Below are 16,441 nucleotides of genomic sequence, written 5' to 3'. Positions count from 1 at the left end.
TTATCGTGGTGTCATCGTGTGCAGATCTGTCTTAGGTATCACGGCTTAACGTCATTGAAGTCTAGAGGTGGACAACACGTTCGTCTTACTCAGAGCGGTGTCTGAACTCTATTTTCGACGTTATGCGTGCCACTTTCATTGTGGCCAACTACGATTCGATACAGAATGCACGAAACCTGAAAGACACCTTCACTGATACATAGAGAGTAGTGTTTGTCTGCGGAATAATGGGAGTGCAAGGGTCTGTGACGTTGATATGACTGTATGTAGCACTACAAGTTATCGGGGGGGGGTGGGCGTAGCTCAGATGGTAGAGCGCTCGCTTAGCGTGCGAGAGGTACTGGGATCGATACCCAGCGCCTCCAGAATTTTTAACACACCTACACGCGCACCTTGCCATGCAAGTGGAATAATTCCCAACCGGCAGAGGTGTGTAGGCAGATACAAGCGAACGATTAGCATCCACAATTGGCGAGCGTGCTTTTATTCGTGCGCAGGAAGCACCCTCCTCCCACACCTACACTTAATTTAGAAACAGTACAAATGTTCCCATAAGATTCTCAAGCCTACGTCGGAAAGATCTGCCTTGCGCCGATTTCACGTAAATCCCACTGCACGTTCCCATTCTTTGCGTCAGTCGGCTGCTACTGGTGTTGCTGGTTGTGACTGCTGATAACAGATGCCGTAGCAATCAATTCATGGAGTGAGTTGTATGTTTTGCGATAGTCTGTCTCTGACAAGGAAGCACAGGTGATATAGGTGTGAACACAGGAAGCTTGCAGCCCCTCGCTGCCTGCAGACACAGAGCAGCCACACTAGAAGAGCGGCCTAAGCCGTAGGCGAAATGTGCTCATTCGCTTTGGCGCGACGTCGAACTGTAAATAAGGCTGTCACTAGCGTGAGCGTTGCGTGAGCGTCGTGTAAAGTCGGAAAAGTCATCTGCATGGGTGATTGCCAAGTTTGGGGAGCGTTTCGTAGTACGATCAGTGCAATGGAGACGCGGAAACTTGTTGTGTCCCAGTGTTTTTCAGTTGGACGACAAGAGTTTTACACAGTAGCAAAGAGCGAGGCACTGAGTTGGTATGAACAATGGAGAGCACAATGGGGCTCGAGATGTGCTTGTTACCTCAGGTGCTGTGTGATTGTCGACAAGGAGTGAAATGGACCAATTTGTGACCGCCCTTTCAATTTAAGACGTTCAAAACAGACGGAATTTGCATTCGTAATACCAGAGCATCGAAACTACTAGGAACTCTTGTGTATATGAACGTGTCCGCGCCTTTGTATTCTGGTACCTTCGCCGCTACAAACCAACCAACCATCGTGTCCGTGCACATCAGAGTCGCAAAGAATGGAGAATAGCCAGGCTTGGTCGTGTGTGTAGCTGTAGCTCAGTTGGCAGATCGTTCGCTTAGCGTGTGAACGGTCTCGGGTTCAAGCCCCGGCTCCTCCATGTTTTGTGGTCAGTGCATGGTAAGTGTTGGTCGCGGCGAACATAAACGCACGCAAGAAGTTGCAAAACCAGCGTCACAGACTGATATGATGTATACTGTCATAAGGAGAGCAAGATGTAAGTGTGAGGACCGGCTGTTATCGTGGTGTCATCGTGTGCAGATCTGTCTTAGGTATCACGGCTTAACGTCATTGAAGTCTAGAGGTGGACAACACGTTCGTCTTACTCAGAGCGGTGTCTGAACTCTATTTTCGACGTTATGCGTGCCACTTTCATTGTGGCCAACTACGATTCGATACAGAATGCACGAAACCTGAAAGACACCCTCACTGATACATAGAGAGTAGTGTTTGTCTGCGGAATAATGGGAGTGCAAGGGTCTGTGACGTTGATATGACTGTATGTAGCACTACAAGTTATCGGGGGGGTGGGCGTAACTCAGATGGTAGAGCGCTCGCTTAGCGTGCGAGAGGTACTGGGATCGATACCCAGCGCCTCCAGAATTTTTAACACACCTACACGCGCACCTTGCCATGCAAGTGGAATAATTCCCAACCGGCAGAGGTGTGTAGGCAGATACAAGCGAACGATTAGCATCCACAATTGGCGAGCGTGCTTTTATTCGTGCGCAGGAAGCACCCTCCTCCCACACCTACACTTAATTTAGAAACAGTACAAATGTTCCCATAAGATTCTCAAGCCTACGTCGGAAAGATCTGCCTTGCGCCGATTTCACGTAAATCCCACTGCACGTTCCCATTCTTTGCGTCAGTCGGCTGCTACTGGTGTTGCTGGTTGTGACTGCTGATAACAGATGCCGTAGCAATCAATTCATGGAGTGAGTTGTATGTTTTGCGATAGTCTGTCTCTGACAAGGAAGCACAGGTGATATAGGTGCGAACACAGGAAGCTTGCAGCCCCTCGCTGCCTGCAGACACAGAGCAGCCACACTAGAAGAGCGGCCTAAGCCGTAGGCGAAATGTGCTCATTCGCTTTGGCGCGACGTCGAACTGTAAATAAGGCTGTCACTAGCGTGAGCGTTGCGTGAGCGTCGTGTAAAGTCGGAAAAGTCATCTGCATGGGTGATTGCCAAGTTTGGGGAGCGTTTCGTAGTACGATCAGTGCAATGGAGACGCGGAAACTTGTTGTGTCCCAGTGTTTTTCAGTTGGACGACAAGAGTTTTACACAGTAGCAAAGAGCGAGGCACTGAGTTGGCATGAACAATGGAGAGCACAATGGGGCTCGAGATGTGCTTGTTACCTCAGGTGCTGTGTGATTGTCGACAAGGAGTGAAATGGACCAATTTGTGACCGCCCTTTCAATTTAAGACGTTCAAAACAGACGGAATTTGCATTCGTAATACCAGAGCATCGAAACTACTAGGAACTCTTGTGTATATGAACGTGTCCGCGCCTTTGTATTCTGGTACCTTCGCCGCTACAAACCAACCAACCATCGTGTCCGTGCACATCAGAGTCGCAAAGAATGGAGAATAGCCAGGCTTGGTCGTGTGTGTAGCTGTAGCTCAGTTGGCAGATCGTTCGCTTAGCGTGTGAACGGTCTCGGGTTCAAGCCCCGGCTCCTCCATGTTTTGTGGTCAGTGCATGGTAAGTGTTGGTCGCGGCGAACATAAACGCACGCAAGAAGTTGCAAAACCAGCGTCACAGACTGATATGATGTATACTGTCATAAGGAGAGCAAGATGTAAGTGTGAGGACCGGCTGTTATCGTGGTGTCATCGTGTGCAGATCTGTCTTAGGTATCACGGCTTAACGTCATTGAAGTCTAGAGGTGGACAACACGTTCGTCTTACTCAGAGCGGTGTCTGAACTCTATTTTCGACGTTATGCGTGCCACTTTCATTGTGGCCAACTACGATTCGATACAGAATGCACGAAACCTGAAAGACACCCTCACTGATACATAGAGAGTAGTGTTTGTCTGCGGAATAATGGGAGTGCAAGGGTCTGTGACGTTGATATGACTGTATGTAGCACTACAAGTTATCGGGGGGGTGGGCGTAACTCAGATGGTAGAGCGCTCGCTTAGCTTGCGAGAGGTACTGGGATCGATACCCAGCGCCTCCAGAATTTTTAACACACCTACACGCGCACCTTGCCATGCAAGTGGAATAATTCCCAACCGGCAGAGGTGTGTAGGCAGATACAAGCGAACGATTAGCATCCACAATTGGCGAGCGTGCTTTTATTCGTGCGCAGGAAGCACCCTCCTCCCACACCTACACTTAATTTAGAAACAGTACAAATGTTCCCATAAGATTCTCAAGCCTACGTCGGAAAGATCTGCCTTGCGCCGATTTCACGTAAATCCCACTGCACGTTCCCATTCTTTGCGTCAGTCGGCTGCTACTGGTGTTGCTGGTTGTGACTGCTGATAACAGATGCCGTAGCAATCAATTCATGGAGTGAGTTGTATGTTTTGCGATAGTCTGTCTCTGACAAGGAAGCACAGGTGATATAGGTGCGAACACAGGAAGCTTGCAGCCCCTCGCTGCCTGCAGACACAGAGCAGCCACACTAGAAGAGCGGCCTAAGCCGTAGGCGAAATGTGCTCATTCGCTTTGGCGCGACGTCGAACTGTAAATAAGGCTGTCACTAGCGTGAGCGTTGCGTGAGCGTCGTGTAAAGTCGGAAAAGTCATCTGCATGGGTGATTGCCAAGTTTGGGGAGCGTTTCGTAGTACGATCAGTGCAATGGAGACGCGGAAACTTGTTGTGTCCCAGTGTTTTTCAGTTGGACGACAAGAGTTTTACACAGTAGCAAAGAGCGAGGCACTGAGTTGGCATGAACAATGGAGAGCACAATGGGGCTCGAGATGTGCTTGTTACCTCAGGTGCTGTGTGATTGTCGACAAGGAGTGAAATGGACCAATTTGTGACCGCCCTTTCAATTTAAGACGTTCAAAACAGACGGAATTTGCATTCGTAATACCAGAGCATCGAAACTACTAGGAACTCTTGTGTATATGAACGTGTCCGCGCCTTTGTATTCTGGTACCTTCGCCGCTACAAACCAACCAACCATCGTGTCCGTGCACATCAGAGTCGCAAAGAATGGAGAATAGCCAGGCTTGGTCGTGTGTGTAGCTGTAGCTCAGTTGGCAGATCGTTCGCTTAGCGTGTGAACGGTCTCGGGTTCAAGCCCCGGCTCCTCCATGTTTTGTGGTCAGTGCATGGTAAGTGTTGGTCGCGGCGAACATAAACGCACGCAAGAAGTTGCAAAACCAGCGTCACAGACTGATATGATGTATACTGTCGTAAGGAGAGCAAGATGTAAGTGTGAGGACCGGCTGTTATCGTGGTGTCATCGTGTGCAGATCTGTCTTAGGTATCACGGCTTAACGTCATTGAAGTCTAGAGGTGGACAACACGTTCGTCTTACTCAGAGCGGTGTCTGAACTCTATTTTCGACGTTATGCGTGCCACTTTCATTGTGGCCAACTACGATTCGATACAGAATGCACGAAACCTGAAAGACACCCTCACTGATACATAGAGAGTAGTGTTTGTCTGCGGAATAATGGGAGTGCAAGGGTCTGTGACGTTGATATGACTGTATGTAGCACTACAAGTTATCGGGGGGGTGGGCGTAACTCAGATGGTAGAGCGCTCGCTTAGCTTGCGAGAGGTACTGGGATCGATACCCAGCGCCTCCAGAATTTTTAACACACCTACACGCGCACCTTGCCATGCAAGTGGAATAATTCCCAACCGGCAGAGGTGTGTAGGCAGATACAAGCGAACGATTAGCATCCACAATTGGCGAGCGTGCTTTTATTCGTGCGCAGGAAGCACCCTCCTCCCACACCTACACTTAATTTAGAAACAGTACAAATGTTCCCATAAGATTCTCAAGCCTACGTCGGAAAGATCTGCCTTGCGCCGATTTCACGTAAATCCCACTGCACGTTCCCATTCTTTGCGTCAGTCGGCTGCTACTGGTGTTGCTGGTTGTGACTGCTGATAACAGATGCCGTAGCAATCAATTCATGGAGTGAGTTGTATGTTTTGCGATAGTCTGTCTCTGACAAGGAAGCACAGGTGATATAGGTGCGAACACAGGAAGCTTGCAGCCCCTCGCTGCCTGCAGACACAGAGCAGCCACACTAGAAGAGCGGCCTAAGCCGTAGGCGAAATGTGCTCATTCGCTTTGGCGCGACGTCGAACTGTAAATAAGGCTGTCACTAGCGTGAGCGTCGTGTAAAGTCGGAAAAGTCATCTGCATGGGTGATTGCCAAGTTTGGGGAGCGTTTCGTAGTACGATCAGTGCAATGGAGACGCGGAAACTTGTTGTGTCCCAGTGTTTTTCAGTTGGACGACAAGAGTTTTACACAGTAGCAAAGAGCGAGGCACTGAGTTGGCATGAACAATGGAGAGCACAATGGGGCTCGAGATGTGCTTGTTACCTCAGGTGCTGTGTGATTGTCGACAAGGAGTGAAATGGACCAATTTGTGACCGCCCTTTCAATTTAAGACGTTCAAAACAGACGGAATTTGCATTCGTAATACCAGAGCATCGAAACTACTAGGAACTCTTGTGTATATGAACGTGTCCGCGCCTTTGTATTCTGGTACCTTCGCCGCTACAAACCAACCAACCATCGTGTCCGTGCACATCAGAGTCGCAAAGAATGGAGAATAGCCAGGCTTGGTCGTGTGTGTAGCTGTAGCTCAGTTGGCAGATCGTTCGCTTAGCGTGTGAACGGTCTCGGGTTCAAGCCCCGGCTCCTCCATGTTTTGTGGTCAGTGCATGGTAAGTGTTGGTCGCGGCGAACATAAACGCACGCAAGAAGTTGCAAAACCAGCGTCACAGACTGATATGATGTATACTGTCATAAGGAGAGCAAGATGTAAGTGTGAGGACCGGCTGTTATCGTGGTGTCATCGTGTGCAGATCTGTCTTAGGTATCACGGCTTAACGTCATTGAAGTCTAGAGGTGGACAACACGTTCGTCTTACTCAGAGCGGTGTCTGAACTCTATTTTCGACGTTATGCGTGCCACTTTCATTGTGGCCAACTACGATTCGATACAGAATGCACGAAACCTGAAAGACACCCTCACTGATACATAGAGAGTAGTGTTTGTCTGCGGAATAATGGGAGTGCAAGGGTCTGTGACGTTGATATGACTGTATGTAGCACCACAAGTTATCGGGGGGGTGGGCGTAGCTCAGATGGTAGAGCGCTCGCTTAGCTTGCGAGAGGTACTGGGATCGATACCCAGCGCCTCCAGAATTTTTAACACACCTACACGCGCACCTTGCCATGCAAGTGGAATAATTCCCAACCGGCAGAGGTGTGTAGGCAGATACAAGCGAACGATTAGCATCCACAATTGGCGAGCGTGCTTTTATTCGTGCGCAGGAAGCACCCTCCTCCCACACCTACACTTAATTTAGAAACAGTACAAATGTTCCCATAAGATTCTCAAGCCTACGTCGGAAAGATCTGCCTTGCGCCGATTTCACGTAAATCCCACTGCACGTTCCCATTCTTTGCGTGCAGTCGGCTGCTACTGGTGTTGCTGGTTGTGACTGCTGATAACAGATGCCGTAGCAATCAATTCATGGAGTGAGTTGTATGTTTTGCGATAGTCTGTCTCTGACAAGGAAGCACAGGTGATATAGGTGCGAACACAGGAAGCTTGCAGCCCCTCGCTGCCTGCAGACACAGAGCAGCCACACTAGAAGAGCGGCCTAAGCCGTAGGCGAAATGTGCTCATTCGCTTTGGCGCGACGTCGAACTATAAATAAGGCTGTCACTAGCGTTAGCGTTGCGTGAGCGTCGTGTAAAGTCGGAAAAGTCATCTGCATGGGTGATTGCCAAGTTTGGGGAGCGTTTCGTAGTACGATCAGTGCAATGGAGACGCGGAAACTTGTTGTGTCCCAGTGTTTTTCAGTTGGACGACAAGAGTTTTACACAGTAGCAAAGAGCGAGGCACTGAGTTGGCATGAACAATGGAGAGCACAATGGGGCTCGAGATGTGCTTGTTACCTCAGGTGCTGTGTGATTGTCGACAAGGAGTGAAATGGACCAATTTGTGACCGCCCTTTCAATTTAAGACGTTCAAAACAGACGGAATTTGCATTCGTAATACCAGAGCATCGAAACTACTAGGAACTCTTGTGTATATGAACGTGTCCGCGCCTTTGTATTCTGGTACCTTCGCCGCTACAAACCAACCAACCATCGTGTCCGTGCACATCAGAGTCGCAAAGAATGGAGAATAGCCAGGCTTGGTCGTGTGTGTAGCTGTAGCTCAGTTGGCAGATCGTTCGCTTAGCGTGTGAACGGTCTCGGGTTCAAGCCCCGGCTCCTCCATGTTTTGTGGTCAGTGCATGGTAAGTGTTGGTCGCGGCGAACATAAACGCACGCAAGAAGTTGCAAAACCAGCGTCACAGACTGATATGATGTATACTGTCATAAGGAGAGCAAGATGTAAGTGTGAGGACCGGCTGTTATCGTGGTGTCATCGTGTGCAGATCTGTCTTAGGTATCACGGCTTAACGTCATTGAAGTCTAGAGGTGGACAACACGTTCGTCTTACTCAGAGCGGTGTCTGAACTCTATTTTCGACGTTATGCGTGCCACTTTCATTGTGGCCAACTACGATTCGATACAGAATGCACGAAACCTGAAAGACACCCTCACTGATACATAGAGAGTAGTGTTTGTCTGCGGAATAATGGGAGTGCAAGGGTCTGTGACGTTGATATGACTGTATGTAGCACTACAAGTTATCGGGGGCGTGGGCGTAACTCAGATGGTAGAGCGCTCGCTTAGCGTGCGAGAGGTACTGGGATCGATACCCAGCGCCTCCAGAATTTTTAACACACCTACACGCGCACCTTGCCATGCAAGTGGAATAATTCCCAACCGGCAGAGTTGTGTAGGCAGATACAAGCGAACGATTAGCATCCACAATTGGCGAGCGTGCTTTTATTCGTGCGCAGGAAGCACCCTCCTCCCACACCTACACTTAATTTAGAAACAGTACAAATGTTCCCATAAGATTCTCAAGCCTACGTCGGAAAGATCTGCCTTGCGCCGATTTCACGTAAATCCCACTGCACGTTCCCATTCTTTGCGTGCAGTCGGCTGCTACTGGTGTTGCTGGTTGTGACTGCTGATAACAGATGCCGTAGCAATCAATTCATGGAGTGAGTTGTATGTTTTGCGATAGTCTGTCTCTGACAAGGAAGCACAGGTGATATAGGTGCGAACACAGGAAGCTTGCAGCCCCTCGCTGCCTGCAGACACAGAGCAGCCACACTAGAAGAGCGGCCTAAGCCGTAGGCGAAATGTGCTCATTCGCTTTGGCGCGACGTCGAACTGTAAATAAGGCTGTCACTAGCGTGAGCGTTGCGTGAGCGTCGTGTAAAGTCGGAAATGTCATCTGCATGGGTGATTGCCAAGTTTGGGGAGCGTTTCGTAGTACGATCAGTGCAATGGAGACGCGGAAACTTGTTGTGTCCCAGTGTTTTTCAGTTGGACGACAAGAGTTTTACACAGTAGCAAAGAGCGAGGCACTGAGTTGGCATGAACAATGGAGAGCACAATGGGGCTCGAGATGTGCTTGTTACCTCAGGTGCTGTGTGATTGTCGACAAGGAGTGAAATGGACCAATTTGTGACCGCCCTTTCAATTTAAGACGTTCAAAACAGACGGAATTTGCATTCGTAATACCAGAGCATCGAAACTACTAGGAACTCTTGTGTATATGAACGTGTCCGCGCCTTTGTATTCTGGTACCTTCGCCGCTACAAACCAACCAACCATCGTGTCCGTGCACATCAGAGTCGCAAAGAATGGAGAATAGCCAGGCTTGGTCGTGTGTGTAGCTGTAGCTCAGTTGGCAGATCGTTCGCTTAGCGTGTGAACGGTCTCGGGTTCAAGCCCCGGCTCCTCCATGTTTTGTGGTCAGTGCATGGTAAGTGTTGGTCGCGGCGAACATAAACGCACGCAAGAAGTTGCAAAACCAGCGTCACAGACTGATATGATGTATACTGTCATAAGGAGAGCAAGATGTAAGTGTGAGGACCGGCTGTTATCGTGGTGTCATCGTGTGCAGATCTGTCTTAGGTATCACGGCTTAACGTCATTGAAGTCTAGAGGTGGACAACACGTTCGTCTTACTCAGAGCGGTGTCTGAACTCTATTTTCGACGTTATGCGTGCCACTTTCATTGTGGCCAACTACGATTCGATACAGAATGCACGAAACCTGAAAGACACCCTCACTGATACATAGAGAGTAGTGTTTGTCTGCGGAATAATGGGAGTGCAAGGGTCTGTGACGTTGATATGACTGTATGTAGCACTACAAGTTATCGGGGGCGTGGGCGTAACTCAGATGGTAGAGCGCTCGCTTAGCGTGCGAGAGGTACTGGGATCGATACCCAGCGCCTCCAGAATTTTTAACACACCTACACGCGCACCTTGCCATGCAAGTGGAATAATTCCCAACCGGCAGAGTTGTGTAGGCAGATACAAGCGAACGATTAGCATCCACAATTGGCGAGCGTGCTTTTATTCGTGCGCAGGAAGCACCCTCCTCCCACACCTACACTTAATTTAGAAACAGTACAAATGTTCCCATAAGATTCTCAAGCCTACGTCGGAAAGATCTGCCTTGCGCCGATTTCACGTAAATCCCACTGCACGTTCCCATTCTTTGCGTGCAGTCGGCTGCTACTGGTGTTGCTGGTTGTGACTGCTGATAACAGATGCCGTAGCAATCAATTCATGGAGTGAGTTGTATGTTTTGCGATAGTCTGTCTCTGACAAGGAAGCACAGGTGATATAGGTGCGAACACAGGAAGCTTGCAGCCCCTCGCTGCCTGCAGACACAGAGCAGCCACACTAGAAGAGCGGCCTAAGCCGTAGGCGAAATGTGCTCATTCGCTTTGGCGCGACGTCGAACTGTAAATAAGGCTGTCACTAGCGTGAGCGTTGCGTGAGCGTCGTGTAAAGTCGGAAAAGTCATCTGCATGGGTGATTGCCAAGTTTGGGGAGCGTTTCGTAGTACGATCAGTGCAATGGAGACGCGGAAACTTGTTGTGTCCCAGTGTTTTTCAGTTGGACGACAAGAGTTTTACACAGTAGCAAAGAGCGAGGCACTGAGTTGGCATGAACAATGGAGAGCACAATGGGGCTCGAGATGTGCTTGTTACCTCAGGTGCTGTGTGATTGTCGACAAGGAGTGAAATGGACCAATTTGTGACCGCCCTTTCAATTTAAGACGTTCAAAACAGACGGAATTTGCATTCGTAATACCAGAGCATCGAAACTACTAGGAACTCTTGTGTATATGAACGTGTCCGCGCCTTTGTATTCTGGTACCTTCGCCGCTACAAACCAACCAACCATAGTGTCCGTGCACATCAGAGTCGCAAAGAATGGAGAATAGCCAGGCTTGGTCGTGTGTGTAGCTGTAGCTCAGTTGGCAGATCGTTCGCTTGGCGTGTGAACGGTCTCGGGTTCAAGCCCCGGCTCCTCCATGTTTTGTGGTCAGTGCATGGTAAGTGTTGGTCGCGGCGAACATAAACGCACGCAAGAAGTTGCAAAACCAGCGTCACAGACTGATACGATGTATACTGTCATAAGGAGAGCAAGATGTAAGTGTGAGGACCGGCTGTTATCGTGGTGTCATCGTGTGCAGATCTGTCTTAGGTATCACGGCTTAACGTCATTGAAGTCTAGAGGTGGACAACACGTTCGTCTTACTCAGAGCGGTGTCTGAACTCTATTTTCGACGTTATGCGTGCCACTTTCATTGTGGCCAACTACGATTCGATACAGAATGCACGAAACCTGAAAGACACCCTCACTGATACATAGAGAGTAGTGTTTGTCTGCGGAATAATGGGAGTGCAAGGGTCTGTGACGTTGATATGACTGTATGTAGCACTACAAGTTATCGGGGGGGTGGGCGTAGCTCAGATGGTAGAGCGCTCGCTTAGCGTGCGAGAGGTACTGGGATCGATACCCAGCGCCTCCAGAATTTTTAACACACCTACACGCGCACCTTGCCATGCAAGTGGAATAATTCCCAACCGGCAGAGGTGTGTAGGCAGATACAAGCGAACGATTAGCATCCACAATTGGCGAGCGTGCTTTTATTCGTGCGCAGGAAGCACCCTCCTCCCACACCTACACTTAATTTAGAAACAGTACAAATGTTCCCATAAGATTCTCAAGCCTACGTCGGAAAGATCTGCCTTGCGCCGATTTCACGTAAATCCCACTGCACGTTCCCATTCTTTGCGTCAGTCGGCTGCTACTGGTGTTGCTGGTTGTGACTGCTGATAACAGATGCCGTAGCAATCAATTCATGGAGTGAGTTGTATGTTTTGCGATAGTCTGTCTCTGACAAGGAAGCACAGGTGATATAGGTGCGAACACAGGAAGCTTGCAGCCCCTCGCTGCCTGCAGACACAGAGCAGCCACACTAGAAGAGCGGCCTAAGCCGTAGGCGAAATGTGCTCATTCGCTTTGGCGCGACGTCGAACTGTAAATAAGGCTGTCACTAGCGTGAGCGTTGCGTGAGCGTCGTGTAAAGTCGGAAAAGTCATCTGCATGGGTGATTGCCAAGTTTGGGGAGCGTTTCGTAGTACGATCAGTGCAATGGAGACGCGGAAACTTGTTGTGTCCCAGTGTTTTTCAGTTGGACGACAAGAGTTTTACACAGTAGCAAAGAGCGAGGCACTGAGTTGGCATGAACAATGGAGAGCACAATGGGGCTCGAGATGTGCTTGTTACCTCAGGTGCTGTGTGATTGTCGACAAGGAGTGAAATGGACCAATTTGTGACCGCCCTTTCAATTTAAGACGTTCAAAACAGACGGAATTTGCATTCGTAATACCAGAGCATCGAAACTACTAGGAACTCTTGTGTATATGAACGTGTCCGCGCCTTTGTATTCTGGTACCTTCGCCGCTACAAACCAACCAACCATCGTGTCCGTGCACATCAGAGTCGCAAAGAATGGAGAATAGCCAGGCTTGGTCGTGTGTGTAGCTGTAGCTCAGTTGGCAGATCGTTCGCTTAGCGTGTGAACGGTCTCGGGTTCAAGCCCCGGCTCCTCCATGTTTTGTGGTCAGTGCATGGTAAGTGTTGGTCGCGGCGAACATAAACGCACGCAAGAAGTTGCAAAACCAGCGTCACAGACTGATATGATGTATACTGTCATAAGGAGAGCAAGATGTAAGTGTGAGGACCGGCTGTTATCGTGGTGTCATCGTGTGCAGATCTGTCTTAGGTATCACGGCTTAACGTCATTGAAGTCTAGAGGTGGACAACACGTTCGTCTTACTCAGAGCGGTGTCTGAACTCTATTTTCGACGTTATGCGTGCCACTTTCATTGTGGCCAACTACGATTCGATACAGAATGCACGAAACCTGAAAGACACCCTCACTGATACATAGAGAGTAGTGTTTGTCTGCGGAATAATGGGAGTGCAAGGGTCTGTGACGTTGATATGACTGTATGTAGCACTACAAGTTATCGGGGGCGTGGGCGTAACTCAGATGGTAGAGCGCTCGCTTAGCGTGCGAGAGGTACTGGGATCGATACCCAGCGCCTCCAGAATTTTTAACACACCTACACGCGCACCTTGCCATGCAAGTGGAATAATTCCCAACCGGCAGAGGTGTGTAGGCAGATACAAGCGAACGAGTAGCATCCACAATTGGCGAGCGTGCTTTTATTCGTGCGCAGGAAGCACCCTCCTCCCACACCTACACTTAATTTAGAAACAGTACAAATGTTCCCATAAGATTCTCAAGCCTACGTCGGAAAGATCTGCCTTGCGCCGATTTCACGTAAATCCCACTGCACGTTCCCATTCTTTGCGTCAGTCGGCTGCTACTGGTGTTGCTGGTTGTGACTGCTGATAACAGATGCCGTAGCAATCAATTCATGGAGTGAGTTGTATGTTTTGCGATAGTCTGTCTCTGACAAGGAAGCACAGGTGATATAGGTGCGAACACAGGAAGCTTGCAGCCCCTCGCTGCCTGCAGACACAGAGCAGCCACACTAGAAGAGCGGCCTAAGCCGTAGGCGAAATGTGCTCATTCGCTTTGGCGCGACGTCGAACTGTAAATAAGGCTGTCACTAGCGTGAGCGTTGCGTGAGCGTCGTGTAAAGTCGGAAAAGTCATCTGCATGGGTGATTGCCAAGTTTGGGGAGCGTTTCGTAGTACGATCAGTGCAATGGAGACGCGGAAACTTGTTGTGTCCCAGTGTTTTTCAGTTGGACGACAAGAGTTTTACACAGTAGCAAAGAGCGAGGCACTGAGTTGGCATGAACAATGGAGAGCACAATGGGGCTCGAGATGTGCTTGTTACCTCAGGTGCTGTGTGATTGTCGACAAGGAGTGAAATGGACCAATTTGTGACCGCCCTTTCAATTTAAGACGTTCAAAACAGACGGAATTTGCATTCGTAATACCAGAGCATCGAAACTACTAGGAACTCTTGTGTATATGAACGTGTCCGCGCCTTTGTATTCTGGTACCTTCGCCGCTACAAACCAACCAACCATAGTGTCCGTGCACATCAGAGTCGCAAAGAATGGAGAATAGCCAGGCTTGGTCGTGTGTGTAGCTGTAGCTCAGTTGGCAGATCGTTCGCTTAGCGTGTGAACGGTCTCGGGTTCAAGCCCCGGCTCCTCCATGTTTTGTGGTCAGTGCATGGTAAGTGTTGGTCGCGGCGAACATAAACGCACGCAAGAAGTTGCAAAACCAGCGTCACAGACTGATATGATGTATACTGTCATAAGGAGAGCAAGATGTAAGTGTGAGGACCGGCTGTTATCGTGGTGTCATCGTGTGCAGATCTGTCTTAGGTATCACGGCTTAACGTCATTGAAGTCTAGAGGTGGACAACACGTTCGTCTTACTCAGAGCGGTGTCTGAACTCTATTTTCTACGTTATGCGTGCCACTTTCATTGTGGCCAACTACGATTCGATACAGAATGCACGAAACCTGAAAGACACCCTCACTGATACATAGAGAGTAGTGTTTGTCTGCGGAATAATGGGAGTGCAAGGGTCTGTGACGTTGATATGACTGTATGTAGCACTACAAGTTATCGGGGGGGTGGGCGTAGCTCAGATGGTAGAGCGCTCGCTTAGCGTGCGAGAGGTACTGGGATCGATACCCAGCGCCTCCAGAATTTTTAACACACCTACACGCGCACCTTGCCATGCAAGTGGAATAATTCCCAACCGGCAGAGGTGTGTAGGCAGATACAAGCGAACGATTAGCATCCACAATTGGCGAGCGTGCTTTTATTCGTGCGCAGGAAGCACCCTCCTCCCACACCTACACTTAATTTAGAAACAGTACAAATGTTCCCATAAGATTCTCAAGCCTACGTCGGAAAGATCTGCCTTGCGCCGATTTCACGTAAATCCCACTGCACGTTCCCATTCTTTGCGTGCAGTCGGCTGCTACTGGTGTTGCTGGTTGTGACTGCTGATAACAGATGCCGTAGCAATCAATTCATGGAGTGAGTTGTATGTTTTGCGATAGTCTGTCTCTGACAAGGAAGCACAGGTGATATAGGTGCGAACACAGGAAGCTTGCAGCCCCTCGCTGCCTGCAGACACAGAGCAGCCACACTAGAAGAGCGGCCTAAGCCGTAGGCGAAATGTGCTCATTCGCTTTGGCGCGACGTCGAACTATAAATAAGGCTGTCACTAGCGTGAGCGTTGCGTGAGCGTCGTGTAAAGTCGGAAAAGTCATCTGCATGGGTGATTGCCAAGTTTGGGGAGCGTTTCGTAGTACGATCAGTGCAATGGAGACGCGGAAACTTGTTGTGTCCCAGTGTTTTTCAGTTGGACGACAAGAGTTTTACACAGTAGCAAAGAGCGAGGCACTGAGTTGGCATGAACAATGGAGAGCACAATGGGGCTCGAGATGTGCTTGTTACCTCAGGTGCTGTGTGATTGTCGACAAGGAGTGAAATGGACCAATTTGTGACCGCCCTTTCAATTTAAGACGTTCAAAACAGACGGAATTTGCATTCGTAATACCAGAGCATCGAAACTACTAGGAACTCTTGTGTATATGAACGTGTCCGCGCCTTTGTATTCTGGTACCTTCGCCGCTACAAACCAACCAATCATCGTGTCCGTGCACATCAGAGTCGCAAAGAATGGAGAATAGCCAGGCTTGGTCGTGTGTGTAGCCGTAGCTCAGTTGGCAGATCGTTCGCTTAGCGTGTGAACGGTCTCGGGTTCAAGCCCCGGCTCCTCCATGTTTTGTGGTCAGTGCATGGTAAGTGTTGGTCGCGGCGAACATAAACGCACGCAAGAAGTTGCAAAACCAGCGTCACAGACTGATATGATGTATACTGTCATAAGGAGAGCAAGATGTAAGTGTGAGGACCGGCTGTTATCGTGGTGTCATCGTGTGCAGATCTGTCTTAGGTATCACGGCTTAACGTCATTGAAGTCTAGAGGTGGACAACACGTTCGTCTTACTCAGAGCGGTGTCTGAACTCTATTTTCGACGTTATGCGTGCCACTTTCATTGTGGCCAACTACGATTCGATACAGAATGCACGAAACCTGAAAGACACCCTCACTGATACATAGGGAGTAGTGTTTGTCTGCGGAATAATGGGAGTGCAAGGGTCTGTGACGTTGATATGACTGTATGTAGCACTACAAGTTATAGGGGGGGTGGGCGTAGCTCAGATGGTAGAGCGCTCGCTTAGCGTGCGAGAGGTACTGGGATCGATACCCAGCGCCTCCAGAATTTTTAACACACCTACACGCGCACCTTGCCATGCAAGTGGAATAATTCCCAACCGGCAGAGGTGTGTAGGCAGATACAAGCGAACGATTATCATCCACAATTGGCGAGCGTGCTTTTATTCGTGCGCAGGAAGCACCCTCCTCCCACACCTACACTTAATTTAGAAACAGTACAAATGTTCCCATAAGATTCTCAAGCCT

The 16,441-nt window shown here is 49.3% G+C and overlaps 4 non-coding genes across 4 annotated transcripts; all 4 read left to right on the top strand.

Annotated features, from left to right (window-relative positions):
• Positions 1-291: 291 nt before the first annotated feature.
• On the top strand, positions 292-365 carry Trnaa-agc (transfer RNA alanine (anticodon AGC)). The gene has a single exon. It is a non-coding gene; the product is annotated as a tRNA-Ala (tRNA).
• An 11,034-nt stretch (positions 366-11,399) lies between these two features.
• Trnaa-agc (transfer RNA alanine (anticodon AGC)) lies at positions 11,400-11,473 on the top strand. Its single transcript has one exon. It is a non-coding gene; the product is annotated as a tRNA-Ala (tRNA).
• A 3,102-nt stretch (positions 11,474-14,575) lies between these two features.
• On the top strand, positions 14,576-14,649 carry Trnaa-agc (transfer RNA alanine (anticodon AGC)). Its single transcript has one exon. It is a non-coding gene; the product is annotated as a tRNA-Ala (tRNA).
• A 1,515-nt stretch (positions 14,650-16,164) lies between these two features.
• On the top strand, positions 16,165-16,238 carry Trnaa-agc (transfer RNA alanine (anticodon AGC)). The gene has a single exon. It is a non-coding gene; the product is annotated as a tRNA-Ala (tRNA).
• Positions 16,239-16,441: the final 203 nt, after the last annotated feature.

The sequence above is a fragment of the Schistocerca gregaria genome, chromosome 11 (assembly GCF_023897955.1).
Source record: "Schistocerca gregaria isolate iqSchGreg1 chromosome 11, iqSchGreg1.2, whole genome shotgun sequence".
Classification (NCBI taxonomy): domain Eukaryota; kingdom Metazoa; phylum Arthropoda; class Insecta; order Orthoptera; family Acrididae; genus Schistocerca; species Schistocerca gregaria.
Note: the sequence above shows the minus strand (reverse complement) of the source record. Positions and strands in the feature narration are given on the sequence as shown.